This window comes from Lissotriton helveticus, chromosome 9 (assembly GCF_964261635.1).
Source record: "Lissotriton helveticus chromosome 9, aLisHel1.1, whole genome shotgun sequence".
Taxonomy (NCBI): domain Eukaryota; kingdom Metazoa; phylum Chordata; class Amphibia; order Caudata; family Salamandridae; genus Lissotriton; species Lissotriton helveticus.
This window is the reverse complement of record NC_136070.1, coordinates 647,012,235-647,029,162: the sequence shown is the minus strand read 5'-3', so window position 1 is coordinate 647,029,162 and position 16,928 is coordinate 647,012,235. Positions and strand designations below refer to the sequence as shown.

Below are 16,928 nucleotides of genomic sequence, written 5' to 3'. Positions count from 1 at the left end.
AATCGGGCCCTAAGTGTTTGGTAGTCAGCTATATTCTGCTACAAACGTGAGGGACATCTTGTCCTCCATATTACAATTCCATTATATCCTATGGAACTTGTAATATGGTGGACGGCATATCCATCACATTTATGACGGAGTATCCCATCCGCCAAACTCATAATCAGGCCCTTAATGATGTGTTTAGGCATCTCCTGTTTCACAATATTGTCTGCATACCTGATACTTTGTACTTAATTCTTGTTTTGGATATGTTTATCTCGCCTTCTTTGTCATAAATCATTTAAATGACCACTATTTCATATTTCTACATATTTAGGAGAATTCTGCTGAACTTGAAAGGATGGCTTTAATGTGTCAAATTGCTCTTACCAAGGGGATACCAATGTCAATATCTTCTAGGATTGTAAATCTATTTATGGTGCCATCTATTCAAGAAGAGATTGTGTTCTGGGCCATCCATCAAATGACAATTCAATACGGTAATTTCAAAAATGCTATGTTGTTGTGGAACACTGTGATCTGTGGCAATCTAACAGATTCTACATTGCTTTTAGGTCTGGCTGCAGATAGTATTATCTGACGTTGGCTCATGTCATCACACCACTCAAATACACAGATAGTTGGCTTTGAAGCATGCCCTGACAGATGTTGGCTTCATCTTTCTAGTCCCTTAATAAAGTGTTTCACATTTTGTATTAGCCCATGGTGGATTAATACATTTTACAGTGGTGTTTGAAAGTGGGTCAATCACTAGCATTGCATTTCTATGAAAATTGAAAGTGGAAAGAAGCCACACAGGGTATAATTAAGTTATTTTCTACATATGTTTCAAACAAATAGTGGCATTGAGAATAGAAGTCCATGGCTTTGTCTTTTCAACCACACATAGTTGAAACACTTAATTTGTGAGGAAATTGACAATGAACAGGAAAAAAATATAACAGCAACACTATATGTTGCGACCCCATGTCATAATGGTTATGCAAATCAACTCTAAGATGATTACTTTCCAGACAGTGCTCATTAAAGAAAAAATCTCAGTGCTAATTCTATCAGGAGGCTTCAAATATGGAGCTCCAGCAATAGGCCTTTGAAGTGAATGGTTGCATCTTAAATATAGGTCCACCGACAGCAATTTTGCTGCTATTTTGGTTATTATGTTAAAATGATACATATTGTTTTAGATTTGTTGTCGTTCGTACTCCTTTCACTTTTGCAGTTTCACATTTTAGCACCATATACCAGCACCAGATGTTCCTTACAGGTGTTGTTTCATTATGTCTCTTGCTAAAAAACAGTTACAACTTAACAGCTCTACACCATCTAACTACTTAACTATGAAGCCTTTCTTCGTACAAGGATTTTGGATTTCTGTAAAAATGCAGCAACCCTGCAATAATTCCGCTCTCCTTCATCACCATTATAAAAAGGTGCAAGTGAATCCAGGGAATCTAGGGTAAAGACAATGTGAAACTTTCTTTTCTGCTTACTGATGGAGGCTGATTGCCTTATATGAGCTGTAAAAAGTTGCTTTGCCTGGAGCATGTTTTGGCTAAACGCCCTACTTGCTTGCTCCTGCAAAGTTAGTATAAACTTTGCTGTAGATGCAGAAATTCATCAACTGCACCAAGATGCAAAAATTGTAGTTAGGTCTTACTTGTGGGAGCCATGCTAAAAAGGAGTTGCAGTCATTTTGTCAAAAAAGAAAGGCGCCAATGTTCCTATATCAAATCTGGTGAAATTTGGTTCCCCTTTACCTCGGAGGTTTGAAGTTTCCTTTGCTGCTGAGTGGAAAATTTAGAAATCCGTGCATCAAGGTATTTTTCAATATGTATCATAACAAACACATGAGCTTTGTAGCACACTCATCATTTTAAGTTGGTATTCATCTTTCTTTTTATTAATAATGTTTTTTTTTTTTTCTCTTGCAGGACCAGAAATTGAATCACACCTGGGTCTGGTTCTCAGAACCTTCTATCCTATATTGAAGACTGCTTCTACAGTCAACCAGAAATATTGGTTTAGCCTTGGTGTGTACCTGCGCTGGTGGAAGGGTGGGGTTCTCTATGATGGTTGGGGGAGTGTGGTGAAAGGACACCTTTATTAAGTTCCCTTTTGTAACATTTGCAGAGAGCACCCTTCATGCAAAGAGATGCAATTTCTTATGTCTGATTGGTGCAGAGAATAATAGTCCATATTCATCCCATAGTTTACAACAACTGATAACTGATCTGCATTGAGGTCACATTTGTGGCCCAAATCAGAATTCAACTGCAACATTGGTCTGCATGAAGTGCAACTCCACTACTTTCTAGTACATCTGCCAATTGAACTTGCATGCTGAGCTGCTGTGTCAAGTTTGCCATGTCAGAAGGGGAACACATCTCATGTCTGAAGAGCACACCTCCAGGAAAAACCTAATATTTTTCGTAACAAAAATATAAGGGCCTGGTTTAGAGTTTTGTGGACAAATTGCTCCATTGCAAACTTTACGTCTGTTCCCGCGGACTTATTACAAGTCCTTTATATCCTATTGTACCTGTAATTAGACAGACCGGTTCTCCATCACGTGTGTGACGGGATACCCATCTGACAAACCCAGAATCCGGTCTTAAGTAATGAAATTACCTCCATAGGAAGAGGAGCAATAAAACCTATAGAAACCGTGCATCATTTTCAAGAGATATTTGTTCATTTCATTAGCACATGCATTTCGCTGCAACCTACAGCTCACACAATTGCAAACTAAGCACCATATTAAGTAAAAGTTTTTGAATGGTGCAAATCATGGAGTTAATATATTTAAACCCTTTTTACCACTTAAAAAATAGAGAATGCAGGAAGCAAGTTTTGCTCCCAACTAAACATTTACAATAATAGGACAGGAAAGGGGAAAATTTGAGTCCACACTTTTTGTTATGTTTAAAATAGAAAATTGAGTGAAGAGTGTTTATTCAGATGTATGAGATTAAATTGGTTCAGTTTCTTCCTTCCTGAGAAGCAAAATAGTGCAAAATCATTACACCACTTTTTTTACTCTGGTGATACCCGAACCAACACTTCTTTGTTAACCACATAAAATTTTAAGTAGAAAGCACCCTGGTGATACATATTTGTCCTTTCATTCTTGTGAGTTCAATACAGTGAGTTGCAGTAATGTGGAATTATTACCATGTAATGTCTAGAATCTAGAATGCTACAAAAGTACAATAGGATGTAGGATTGAAATGGATACCATTACATGACCCATGAGAGTCAGAGAAAACCTATGTGAATTGAGTCTAATTCATGCAAAAAATCGTTTGCTGTCAGCAAACACATTGCACTGTTTTGTTCAGTATGTCCTACCAGGCAAGGTGGTGAATGTGCAGAAAAATACAACACTTTTAATCTTTAACTGTGATTTTTTTAATGTTTCTGCAGTCATTGAGATGTTAGCAGGCCAGTTTGCTGCCTCTGTAGATGCTCCCCTAGTCACACTTTTCTTTGAAGCCTACTCAGCTTGCAAGGTCTTTCTTCTTGAAACCATCCCCAGTCTGCATGAGGTGAGTTGAAAAAGTGGGGAAATAACAGAGCGCAGAGGATGATTTATTAGAGCTGTACCGTTTTGTGAGAAGACTGATTCATACACAAGACTCCCTCTGCCTTTGCATATGCACTTCATTTGATGAAATACAAACAAAATGTAATTCCTTCTCTTGATCTATTCTTGTAGATTACTAAAATGTGTAAAAACCTGTTTTGTACCATACCAAGTATCCAATGCATATCAGGCAGCTATATGAAACAAAATTAAAGCTAAACCATGTTATAATACTAAAGTACTAAGGAACAGTAAGTGTAATAAGTATTTTTGAAAAATAAAGGGACAGAGTGAGATTCTAGGGTAATTTAATAAAATTGGAGTTGCAGGAGTCTCTGTTTTACGTCTACCACAATCTTCACAGGTAGAGGAGGAAAGGAGAACAAGGGGTATTGGGATAAAATGATGGTGCAGATTTAAAATGGTATTGAGGATTAATGGCAAGAGTGGTAGTGAGGGGCTTCAGGGAAGAGATGACTTAAGTAGGGGAGTAGGAATTGTTGAAAACAGGTGAGAGTCGTGGTGGGTGGCAGGGAAAACATATAAAATACAAAAGTGGAGGGGGGAGTAAACAGAGAGATTGGATGTAGAACTCTCATCCAAATAACACAAGAGAGGGTTGTGAGGAATACGGAATAGGAAGGGTATGGCGGCGAACCCAAGGGTCTATGCAATTTTAAAAATGGAATTGGAGATAATTACTCCGATATTAAATTCATTAATCAACTTGAGATTATAATATATTTGAAGTATTTGTGAAAACAAATTCATGGATAAGATTTCTGCTTTCCAGAATCAGTCTTGTCTAGTTTTTTATACTGCCAGTAAAAACAAGCCTCTGCCTTTGTATGGCAAAACCACTTCCTGGAGAACAGGTGTCTGATGCAGCTGCCTCTACAGGGAACCACCTACTTCCACATGTGGCTCATGTTTTTTAGTAGTTAATGTCTAGTGTGAGGTACTTAAAACCAGGTGTAATTTAGGTGTAACGCTTGCCAATAATTCTACCCTCACTTATGCTAATAACCAATGCCCCCAAACTCATAACCCCATTTCTAACACCCAAACTACCTGTGCCCTCCATATTGCTCGTCCCTCTATTTGCCCATTTTCCCCTACTCTTTATCCTCTTAAACACACTTCTCCCCCAAACTCTGATGGTACCCCTCCTCACACCCCTCTCCTCTCCTTCTCTTCCCCTTCTCAAGCCTCTACCTCTAATCAATCGCTCTCTCCTGAATCCCCCCTTGACATCCCATACTCACTCTGCATCTCCCCAAATCTCCTGCTCATGAACAAACCAAATCCCACGCCCTCTAATAACACTCCCGCCAACTCCCATTCTCACCTCTCCAACTCCCAACCCCACCTCCTGCCCCTGCTATACTACCAAAATACCCCTCATTGCCCCTCACTCCATTACACCCTTCTCCGACCCTCTCTTTTCCTAACCACACTCCTTCTCCCAACATTGATGTTATTTCTCCCCACACTCATCTCAACCTCTTACCCTCTACTCAAAATGTTCTCCTTCCTCTCTCAGTGCCCCGCCCTCCTCTACACCCCTCTCCATCCCTCGACATGATTTTCCGTCCCTCACCTACTCCCGACACCCTTCCCTCCCAGAACATTAACTCCCTCCTACCAACCAATACTGAAAATACACCCTTCCCCACCCCTGTCCCTTCTGTTCCCCCGCTCATCCTCCTTACCCAAACACTCATCAACATTGACCGAAATATTACTACCTTAGTGACCAAACTCTCTCTGCTTAGAGAGGATTATAAACAACTTATATCCCTCAACCCTAGAGCCCCCTACTTTACTTCTACTTCTCCCTACTCTGGCTTTCAAAAGGTCACTATTCCCAAACACTGGAGAACTACTCCCCTCCGCTGCCGTACTCATAGGCCTCATCGCACATTGAACGGTCTCTCGAACTCCGACCTCTCTGTCCTTTGCAAATCTTACCTCCCTTCAACACCGCCTAAGGATCTCTCCCCCCTCACTCTCTCATCCCAGTTATCCTGGGGACTAGTGGAATTCCCCCACTCCCTGCTCACCCAGACTCCCCCTCAACGTACCACCATTCACTCCCGCTCTCCCCCCAAAACTTACCCTAACCCCCTCACCTGTATGCCTGCTAATGGCCACTCGACCGTTTGCCATACATCTGAAATCTCTCACCTTCATTCAACACCGCCTAAAGATCTCTCCCCCCTTACTCTCTCATTCTAGTTATCCTGGGGGCTAGTGGAATCCCCCTCTCTCCTAGCTCCCCCAGACTCCCTGGCAACATACCACCATCTACTCCCACCCCCTCAAAAATAACCCTTATCCCCTAACCTATATGCCTGTCAACTGCCTCTCGGACGGTTATCATGCATCCGAAATCTCTGAAAATATCTTAAGTGAAGCTATTGATATTGCCTTTCTCACTGAAACATGGCTGAATGATCACTCATCACCCATCCTTGATCAACTCTGCCCCCCTGGCTACTCTATCATCAGAAAGGACAGACCAGTGGGAAAAGGAAGGGGAATAGCTATAATCTTTAAAAACCAACTCCAACTCTCTCTTGCCAAGAATACTGACTACTCAACTTTAGAATACCTCGGTGCTGAACTCAAAGTCCAAGGTGCTCCCCCGATTCACCTACACAATATCTACCAACCTCTTGGTGACACTCCTCACTTTGTAGACAAATTATCCAACCTTCCTACTCAATCCTCTCTTTCTAACTCCAAAACTCTCTTCCTTGGAGATCTCAATCTCCACTGGAACGAACAAGATAACCCCTCAGTTTCATTCTTTCCAATCTCCTAGAGATTAACAACCTCAACAACTCTGCCTCTCCCCAACTCACTCTAAAGGTGCCATTCTTGATGTCATCATCTCTAACAATGACCTGGCCTCCCTTTCCAACATCATCCCTATTGACTGGTCAGACCACCACTTCATTTGTTTCACAATCTCCCCGCGGCTCGATCCCCCCACCGAAAAACACCATAACTGTGAAATTAATTTGAAACATTGATCTCATCACCCCAGGAGAATTAGAGTCCAAACTCCAAGCTCAACTTCGCCTCACCCCTCGTTTTCTTAACACCAATGAGCTCACCGAGCATTTCAATAAATCGGTCTCTGAGGTTCTAGACCAAATAGCTCCGTCTAAACTTAAAACTAAAAAAATCCCCTCTAAATCTTGGTTTAACTCAGACCTCAACATAGAAAGACGTGCTCTCAGAATGACTGAAAGAACCTGGAAACTAGATCCTTCTCCCTCCCATCTTGCCCTCCTCAGAGCTGCCAGATCCTCCTACAAGAAACACATCTTTAACGAAAAGGCATCTTTTTTCTGTTCGCAACTCTCAAGTGCCAAATATAGACCCAGAGAACTGTTCAACATTGTTAGAAAACAAACCTTCACTACCCCCCTTAAGCTTATGGCCTCCACTACCAAATGTGAAGAAATCTCCAACTATTTCTCTGAAAAAATTGGCAAGATTGATCAATCTTTGCACAAATTCAGACCCCTCCCAACCGACAGAGTACCCCGGAAGCTACCCCTGTACTCCCCGCCTTAGCCACACTGCCCCCTGTTTCATTCCCACTCCTTCCTGCTGCAATAATACCTGAACCCAACCCCGCCCACCAACAACTTAAAAACAAAGCCTCGTGGCATAATTTCCTCCCTGTCTCTTGAAGCCTCTAATATCTTGTCTAAACTAAAACCGTCTTCTCACACAAAAGACCCTTTCCCTTCTAACCTTGTCCAAGATCTTAAACATGTCATTGTCCCATACTGGACCAATATCATCAACTCCTCCCTTACCTCGGGGTATGCCGTCGTCTCCCCCCAACTTGGTCAAATCACCCCCATTCTCAAAAACCCTAAAGCTGATCCTGACGATCCTAACAACCTCCGCCCTATCTCCAACCTCCCCTTCTTCTCCAAAGCCCTTGATAAATATGCCCTACTCCAACTTGACAAACACATTACCACTTTCAACCTTCCTGACCCTCTACAATCTGGCTTTCATAAAGGCTGTAGCACTGAAACCGCATTGCTAAAAATCGTTGATGATATCCACCACGCACTGGATACGGTTGTGTCCTCCCTACTCATTCTCCTCGACCTCTCTGCTGCATTTGACACTGTCAACTACACAACCCTACTTAACACACTCAAATGTCGGTTTGGCCTTAATGGCCCTATCCTTAACTGGTTCACTTCCTATTTTCAACATAGAACTCAACAAGTCAAAATCAAAAATTATCTCTGAAACCCTTCTCAAGTCTCTTGTGGTGTTCCCCAAGGTTCTATTCTCTCTCCAGCACTTTTCAAACTCTTTATGGAACCCCTCACTGCCATACTAAAACAAGCCAGAATTAACTACCACCTATTCGCCGATGACACTCAACTATACTGTAAAATTAAATCCCATTCTAATGTCCTGCACCTAAATAACACCTTGATTTCGATCCAATCCTGGTTCCACTCCAATCATCTCAAACTCAACCCTAATAAAACTGAAATTATTATTTTCCCCCCTGAAAACAACTCACTCCCTATCCAATCATGGATCTTCGATCTCAATGCCCTCAACTGCCCACTCTCCTTATCCAAAACAGTTCAAACTTGGGGCATTACCTTTGACAATAAGCTTACTCTCAATACCCATATAAAAAAACTGGGCTTAAGGAGCACACTGCACTCTCCGCCAGCTCAAAAAAATTGAACCATTCATCCCAGATGAAGATTTCAAATCCGTACTCCAATCCCTAGTCCTCTCGAAAATTGACTACTGCAACGATATCCTGTCCCAAACCCCCAAAGTCCACCTTGCCCCCCTAAAAACCATAATCAACCAAGTGGCCAGACTTATAACGGACACTAGAGGTTTCAACCACATCTCTCCTTCCCTTAAAGTCCTTAAATGGCTTCCTCTCGAAGGCAGATCTGCCTACAAAACTGCCTGCATTACACACAAAGCCCTTCACTTTAAGTCGCCGATCTACCTCTCAAGCAAACTCAAAATAGCAGGCTGCTCCCATTAGTTGAGAAGCACCAACACACTCCTCCTCGTCCCCCCTCTTCAAAAAAAGAAAGCCTCTCAATCTCTTTCCTTCTCAGGTATGGCTCCCAACTTATCGAACACCCTCCCTATTGATTTATGCAGGAACGCCTCTTACTTCAGCTTCAAAAAAGACCTCAAACTCTACCTGCTTCTCGCCTACTCCTCCCTCTCCCCCAACTATACACCCCTCCCCCTCCCCCCTGACTTATCTTCCCCCTCTCCCCTACCCTTTCTCCCCCTCCCCATCTCTGTGACCCCTTCCTTCCACTCCTTCACCCCTCCGCGCACATCAAGCCTGCTTCCTATATACACTAACCAAGTAGTTAATCCTCTTGTTGCTGTAAATAATTGTTTGTACGCACTATGGGCCCGATGTAGGTAAATCTTTTTTACCACTTCTTAAATACCGATTCATACCGAATCGGTATTTAAGAAGTGGTAAAAAAGAGGAGGGGAGATGTAGGTATTTCAGATTCTGTAAATACCGAATCGTTAAGATTCGGTATTTACTGATTCTGTAAATACCGAATCGGTAATGCCCATTGATTCCTATGGGCATTGAAGCCCATAGGAATCAATGTGCATTACCGAATCGGTATTTACAGATTCGGTAAATACCGAGTTCAGCAAGGGTGCAGGGGGTGTCACTTTGACACCCTCTAGCACCCCCAATACAGGCATGTGTGCCATGTGGCACACAGACATGCCCTAAGGGCATGTCTGTGTGTCACATGGCACAGGTGTGCATGCACACATGTGCATGCACACCTGGATTCGGTATTTTACCACCCAATTGGATTGGGTGGTAAAATACCGATTCTTAAAGCCCTGTGGCACTCTGACATGTGCCAGCTACATCTGCATTTACAGAATCGGTATTTTACCGAGTCTGTATTTACCGATTCGGTAATTGCATGCCCGACATCTGAAAACCCTAATACCGGTCGGAAACGGCCAAAATCGGCCGTTTCCGACCGGTATTAGGGCTCCTACATCTGGCCCTATATCTTTTCCTTCAAGCAGTTTCCTCTGTCGCTTATTTACCAACGCAAAATGTTATGTTTACTTTGTTCCCTATACTGATCTAAACTTAACACCGCACTTTATTACTGTATTTTTTACTTCATGATGTGTATTTCTTCGGATACTTTCCGTCTATATTATCTTCATACCTATGTAAAGTGCTCTGATACCCATGGATGTAGCCAGCGCTATAGAAAACCTTTCTAAATAAATACATAAATACATTTATCTTAACAGGTCTGGGGACAGGTTATCACCACTCTGGGACATTTGGCCTCCGTCCTGCCAGAGGAGCAACTAGATAAAGAGCTTCCATGGTTGGTTAAAGAGGTTGAAAGCCTCCAACCCCAGCTGCCTGCTGATATGGCATTTCGTTTGCTCAAGGTGAGTGTGACCTCGATTTGCTGTCCATGCCTGCCACTGCAACCATTCCCAAGTGATCCGCTCATAATGAACACCCTATACCATAGTGAGAAATTAGCTTCAATGAAATAATAAATTATTGAGAAATGAGGACCAAATACAGAACTAAAGAATTCCATTTGTGAGTCACTTACACCACAGCTGGAGTTGTGCAATGGTTCAGGCCTCCATCATGTACACTTTGGGCCAACATATTGATATTACACACCTGACACTACCAATGTTCTGAGTATCAGTAATTTTGAGTTACAGGAAAAATTTATGATTCCAAGTTTGCCCCTAAGGTAACCATGAGAAATGGAAATACCACATCAATTCAGACTGTAATTTCCCACTATTTGACACACTCACCTCTGATAATTTTTTCGGCTTTGAGCTGGTGTATTGAGTGGAGAGATGAAGGGTTTACGGTGAATATAGTTTTTCAAGCATTCATTCTAAATACTGAACCAGCTAAATTCTGATTTGTACACAATTTGTGAAGACAGCTTGAGAAGCAAAACTTGTATTTTTATTTGTTACATAATAAAGGAAATATGTGAACCCAAACAATTGTGCTAGAATTAAAAAAGAACATCAACCTTGCTGCAATTTTTCCACTTGTTGTGATACTGGGTAAGTCAAATTTGGTTATTTGAGTGAAATCAAGCATACTGACGTCCCATATTGGTGCGTTAATGACAACAGAACAGCAAATCTTCAGTCACTAGAACCCAGCGATAGGTCCTGAGCAGCTATGAGGCATCCTGAAGCCTCAGTGACCGCTTTGAACATACAGAGGGACATTGTATCTTCTCTAGTCTGAGGGGCTGCTTACACCCTTTGAAATACAAGTTGGATACCACAAGTAAATGTTTAAAGGACTTTCACTAAAGAGCACAATGACTTTGCATTACACTCCTGGTGACCAAACATACAGGTAAAACAAGGTAATTTTAAGAGGGGCCCTGGAATTGTATCATGTTGGTAATCAATAATTTGTTGGCATTATTGAATACTACTTTTGGTTGCTATGTGAAATTTTAAAAAAACATTAGCAAAGGAAATATTCCACATATACTGGGGTTCATACTGCATTTGCTGAAAAAGCAAGAGAGACGTACAGCTTGGTAAAAACATTATTGGGATCATTACTTCTTGAATATTCCAATTTTCATTTCCACAGAAATATTGTTTGGAGAGGCTTTAGAATAAAAGATTAGTGCCGAGGCTCTAAGTGGGCCAGTTTCTGCAGGATCTGATCACTTACAGTTCAAAGGACAAGATGTTCAAATTTACTTACTAGGCCTTCTTTTGACAGACTCCACTTGGAATAAACATTTGAAAGCCAACTAAAAACCAAAAACAAATCACAAAAGTTGGTGTAAGACATACTGACCATGCACTTAATTTGAGCCATTTTTCCGATGATTCTTCTGAGTCTTCACTGTAGGTGAGAATTCTCCTCATTAGCATTGGTGAATCTAAATGTGTTCCTAAAACAGTTTTTAGGCACACATCTTTTGTCCTGCAGCTCCTGCCTCCAAGTTACCTGAGATTCTTATAAGCAAATGCTCCCACATTGAGGCACAGTCTGCATGGCTGCAAGGGGGACATTGAGGAACGTTGGTCCACAAATGTTAAAAGTGAAACAGGTGCAGTGGCACTGGGATCCAGGGCTTAGAAGAGCACCCACATTAATACTGTATTGTACTATCTAACGAGCTGATTTCCTTTCAGTAGTGCCCATCTACCCGTGCTACATCTCAGTGTGCCCTGTAGCTGGAGGTTTATCTGGTTGACTTTGTATGAGGATATATGGGGGGGTGGAGCACTTGGAGAAGCAGGCAGATACCTAAAGGTCCTCCGGGATGAAGAGGGAGAACCAGGGGAATGAATAGAAGGTCACAGAGATGAGGAAGAATTAATGGAGGAGGAGGACCAGGTCCACCAGCAGGATTAAGAACACAAGGAACTGGATGTCCAGGAAAATAAAGAGAAAACTATAGCAGGAGGACCATGAGAAAGACCTGGAGGATCACACAGCCAAAGACCAGGATGACTGGGACCACCAGGACATGAGGATCAGTGAGCCCAAAAAAAGAGGAGGCTGAGTAAAACTAGGATGAGAAGTAGAATGAGGAAGCCCAGAAGGACCAGAACCAGAAGGTGAAAAGAGGGGAAAAGGATGGCCAAGTAGAAAAGGAAGACTATCAGGAGGACGAAGACCACAGAAGAAGAAAAAGATGACATATCCACAAGGAGAACCTAGACCACTACAAATACCGCACACAGGATGAGGAGAATGAAGACGACCATGAGGATGACTAGTAGGGGGTCAAGTGGGGAGAGGAATTGGCCTAATGACTAGGGCAGTTGACCTTGAATCTGGGGAACTTGGTTCGAGTTTCGGCAATGACGCTGAACATCCTGTGATTCTGGGCAAATAACTTAATCTCCCATGCCTAAAAAAAGGAATGTGTCCTCATGTAATGCAACTGGTGCTGTGTAAAGCGCTCTGACACACGATACTGGGTCAAGTTCACGATGTATAAAACTCCATACATTTTCTTTACAAAGATGCCCATGAAGTTTTGGGACTTCAAGACCACCAGAAGGATTTGGAACACTAGAACCAACTGGGGACCAATACCATGCCCCAGAACTAAGAAAACCAAAAGGATCAAGACCAGGAGGACAAGGAAAAGGACTTCTAAGAGGTAGGAGAAAAAAGAAGAAAACCAGGAGGAGGAAGACCAGAAAGAGGAGGAGGACCAAGAAGAGAAATATGAGGTCAGGAAGTCCAGAACAACAGTCGCCACCATGACCATCCTGAAGGCCAACACCAAGACCGCTAGGAGGAATAGCACCAGAAGATTCAGAGTACCAGGATGAGGATGACCAGGACTAGCAGGACCACAAGCATAAGGACAAGGAGGATCATGAGGACCAATATGACTCAGACCAAAAGGAAGAACAACTAGGACGGGCACAGCAAGAAGCACCATGGTGAAGATAATATTTACCAACAGAAGGTTGGTCTCAGGAGGATGAGGGCCACTTATGAACAATGAACAATACCCAGGAGGCTAGGACCAAGAATATGTAGATGAAGACCAGGAGGATGAGTTTGAGGAAAACTACGAGGTGGCAGAGGGGAAAGAAAGTAAGAGGAAGTTCAGGAAGAAGAGATCTAGAAAAAAGAAGAGTATGAAAATCAACCCAAAGATTAGGGGAACTACGAAAAGGAAGACTTGGTAAACGAGGAGCATGAAGGTGAAAGCCTACAGGTGGGAGACCAGGAAGAGGAGAATGACCAGGAGTAGAGGGACAAATGCAACTAAGAAGACCAGGAGCACTAGGATTACCGGGTTCACAAAGAGAATTGGTGGACCATGACCAGGAGGATCAGGACACAACCATCAAGAGATTCACAAGAAGAAACATCAGTTGGACTAGGTACAGGAGTAGCAAAGGCAGAATGAGGATTTGAAAAAAGGAAAGGGAGAGCAACAAAACTGATTAGTGCCATCAAGAGCAAGACCAGCATGAAGACCAGGAACAGGAAGACCAAGACCAGGGAGGAAGGGACTAAGATGGCTAAGTGGATCTAGACAACAGTACCATAAGAAGCAGGAGCAGCAGACAACCAAGTGAACTCGAACCACCAAGAGAATTAGGACAACCGAGACAAGGGCCATCAGCAAGAGTGGATAGGAATACAGGGCCTACAATGACAATGATTATGAGCTATGTGTTAGGGCATGCCCCAGTAAATGCTGCATATGTTTGGTTGTGGTTCCTTGATAGACCACAATCCAACATCTGATGCCAACAGAGAACACTACTATGTGAAGCACAGCAAGTCAAGAAAACAGACAAACCAGTGAAGAAATAATTCAACCTATGAATGGTCATCTGTCAAAATGTACTCGTGGTAATGTCTATTAAGAATTAGAACACTTGAGAGCTCATTCAGACACAAACTCACTCTGGCATTCATACAGAATTTACACTTTAAAGTTTGTAACTCACCACTGTCCATCACCATTTCCTCAAATTGCCCTTTGGCCTCACCCCAGTTTTCTTATCTTCTTACAGACCCTTGAGTTATGCATGCAGGCAGCTGTTACTAAGAGTTGCAGAGGCCTGAATGGAACTGTACCAAATGTTCTTGCAGCCCTGCATCACCTGGTAAGTATATACATAAGAATATACAAAGTATCTCAGTGGGAAACAACAGTCATTTCCTATGTAACATATTGTAACAAATAAAAGAACCACATTGTTCCCATTTATAGCAAGAGTGTTTTTAAAGGAGAACATTTGGGAAAAATATTAAATTTTAATCCATAAAAAGCCTTGTTAAGTGCAATCTCAGCAACTGAAAAAAGAGCATATGCCATTTGCATTTTTCGATGTAACCAGGAGTCATGCCTCTCGAAAGCAATCAGAGCAGGTTGTCTTCACACCGCTACTTGGTAGTGTGGGATCTTCACTTATTCACCACCAGGTATTCCCTACTGTGAACTAGATCCCCACATGTAGACCCAGGATCACCAAATGGTAGCAAATGTACAAAACGAAACATGAAAATCTGCTCATGCGTGCAACCCAGATGTGAGCTTCCATATTATATTGGTTTGGGTCATCCTGTAGTCAGAGATGGTGAAAGTTCTAATGACCTTGTACTTTTCCTTCCCACTATATCATTTTAAACATTTTCCGGACACATGACAAATTTCAGTGTGATTCATGCCAGACCAACACACAGAGTCTCATCAACATGAACCAATTATCATCAAGAATGCAAAGAAAGAAGATTATTGCAAAAACCATGTCAGAACTGTCAGCGTAGTGAGGTACTAGGCAGGAGCCACCCATAAATCCACCTCTCTGCAACTATGACTCTCATAATAGGTAACAGAGAAGGATACCGACCTGAAAGAGAAACGTCTTACCAAATAACAATGGTTTACAACAGAGACATAATCGCTAACAAAGCTTATCTCAGAGGATCAATTGTCCATCTAGACTTTTCTATATAACATTTACTGGACTCTCTGTGACAGTCCCAACAACAGGAAACCCAATGCTTATACGGTTGATAAAAGAGGTTTAAAAACATCACATGTCATAAATCGATAGGTTTAATATTAAATAGTATATATCATATACATCTGATTAATAACATCAATTGAAGGAAATTCATTACTCATTCCACCAATATTGGACTCACAGATAATGCTGTTTTCCACGCAATTGAATTTGCTGTAGCGCTGTATGGATCATGGCCCTACAATGCCTCACAAACTCTTATGCTGTCATTCCCCGACTGAAAGTTATTTGCTGTCTGGATGTACGGGATTGGCTTTCAGATAGCCTAGCTTCCATTATTGTTTATTATTGCTTTGTTATTGACAGATCTGCACACCCTCAAGGGGAGTTTCCGATGAAAGGGAAGAGCCACTCAAGGTGTCCACAGCCATTATCCTGTCACTGGGTAAGTTGGTCAAAAATTGCATGTATGTTTATATTTGTGATACTGCAAGTATATTATTGTCTTTACTAGGGATCAGGTCCTCAGAAACATTAGTTTCTGTTCACTGCCCTACATATAACTTGATCTTCCTAAAACCTAATATTGCTTGAGTTTTTATCTCCCTTCCCAGTGCATTGGTTGACTTTCACTGGAACATGGAGTCCACTTTAATATATACAGCTATAGTAATCACATGAGTATTATGTGCTCGTAAGATCATCATTAAATGTTGTAGACCATTGATATCGTACCTCCTGGATATGAGTCGAATAATATCCGTATATTTGGCCTTGATGACCTGCTCCCCTGCATTGAGTTTCTCCTTGCATGATTTTATGTTGTGTTATTTTTCGTTTATGTCTATTTTTTCTCTTCACTTTACTCTTGCAGCCCATTCTCACTCTAGTGAGGTCCTTCAATATTTTGAAAGTAGCTTGATCCAGATGGGTGCAGAGTCCCGTGCAGTAACAATACAGCTGCTCTGCAAGCTTCTTGCTGAAACTGGTAAGACTGTCAGTGGGTAGGTGGCAGTGTGTGATTTAGGTAGACATGGAGAATAGTTAAAGGACTAAAATTCGTCTCATGGAATCTGGAGCCCTTAATTATAGTCCCAACGTACTCCCTTACTTAACCAATATGGTGCAGCTCTGAGCAAATCAGTTCAATTTCATATTCCTCAGCTATATTAACTGCGAATAGTTTCTGGTAGAGCACTGTAATTTAAGATCAAGCCTCCCTTCCATCATCTTCAATAACATGAATTGTGGTGAAAAAATAAAGTAGTGGTCAAACAATGCCACTTCTGTCTTTTCCGTTAATTGTTCCCATTATGAGCCATTAATGGGACATGGACACTGTGAACAGAGATCCTGACATAGATACTGGACAGGAATAAAAAGGGACATAAAATGTGGAGCAGGAAGACAAAGACACGCTCAGTGGGACATGATGACACAGACATGTACAGTGGAACAGGAAAGCATTGATAGGCCCATGGGACTCACAGTCACAGGCTCGCAAACCAAAACTAAAAGACAGGACCCTCAGGGTGGTCAGCACAGTTGATAGCGGAAACTTCCTCTACTTATCTATTAATCTTGATCTTACTAGAAAAAAGATAATATATGTGTGTTATAAACATTTGGTGTATGGCTTTATTTCATAGATTCAGAAGGTGCCTCTTATCTGGATGCTGTCTGTCACGTGCTTGAGGATGACAATCGCAAGGTACCATCAAGCTATTATGTGTGAAGCAATCTGTGTTAAAGCAGTTTCATACCCAACACCTCAATC

The 16,928-nt window shown here is 41.9% G+C and overlaps 1 long non-coding RNA gene across 1 annotated transcript; it reads left to right on the top strand.

Moving 5' to 3' along the window:
- Positions 1 to 355: 355 nt before the first annotated feature.
- LOC144782900 (uncharacterized) lies at positions 356 to 3,530 on the top strand. The gene is made up of 3 exons (XR_013601304.1): positions 356 to 482; positions 1,935 to 2,033; positions 3,427 to 3,530. It is a non-coding gene; the product is annotated as an uncharacterized LOC144782900 (long non-coding RNA).
- Positions 3,531 to 16,928: the final 13,398 nt, after the last annotated feature.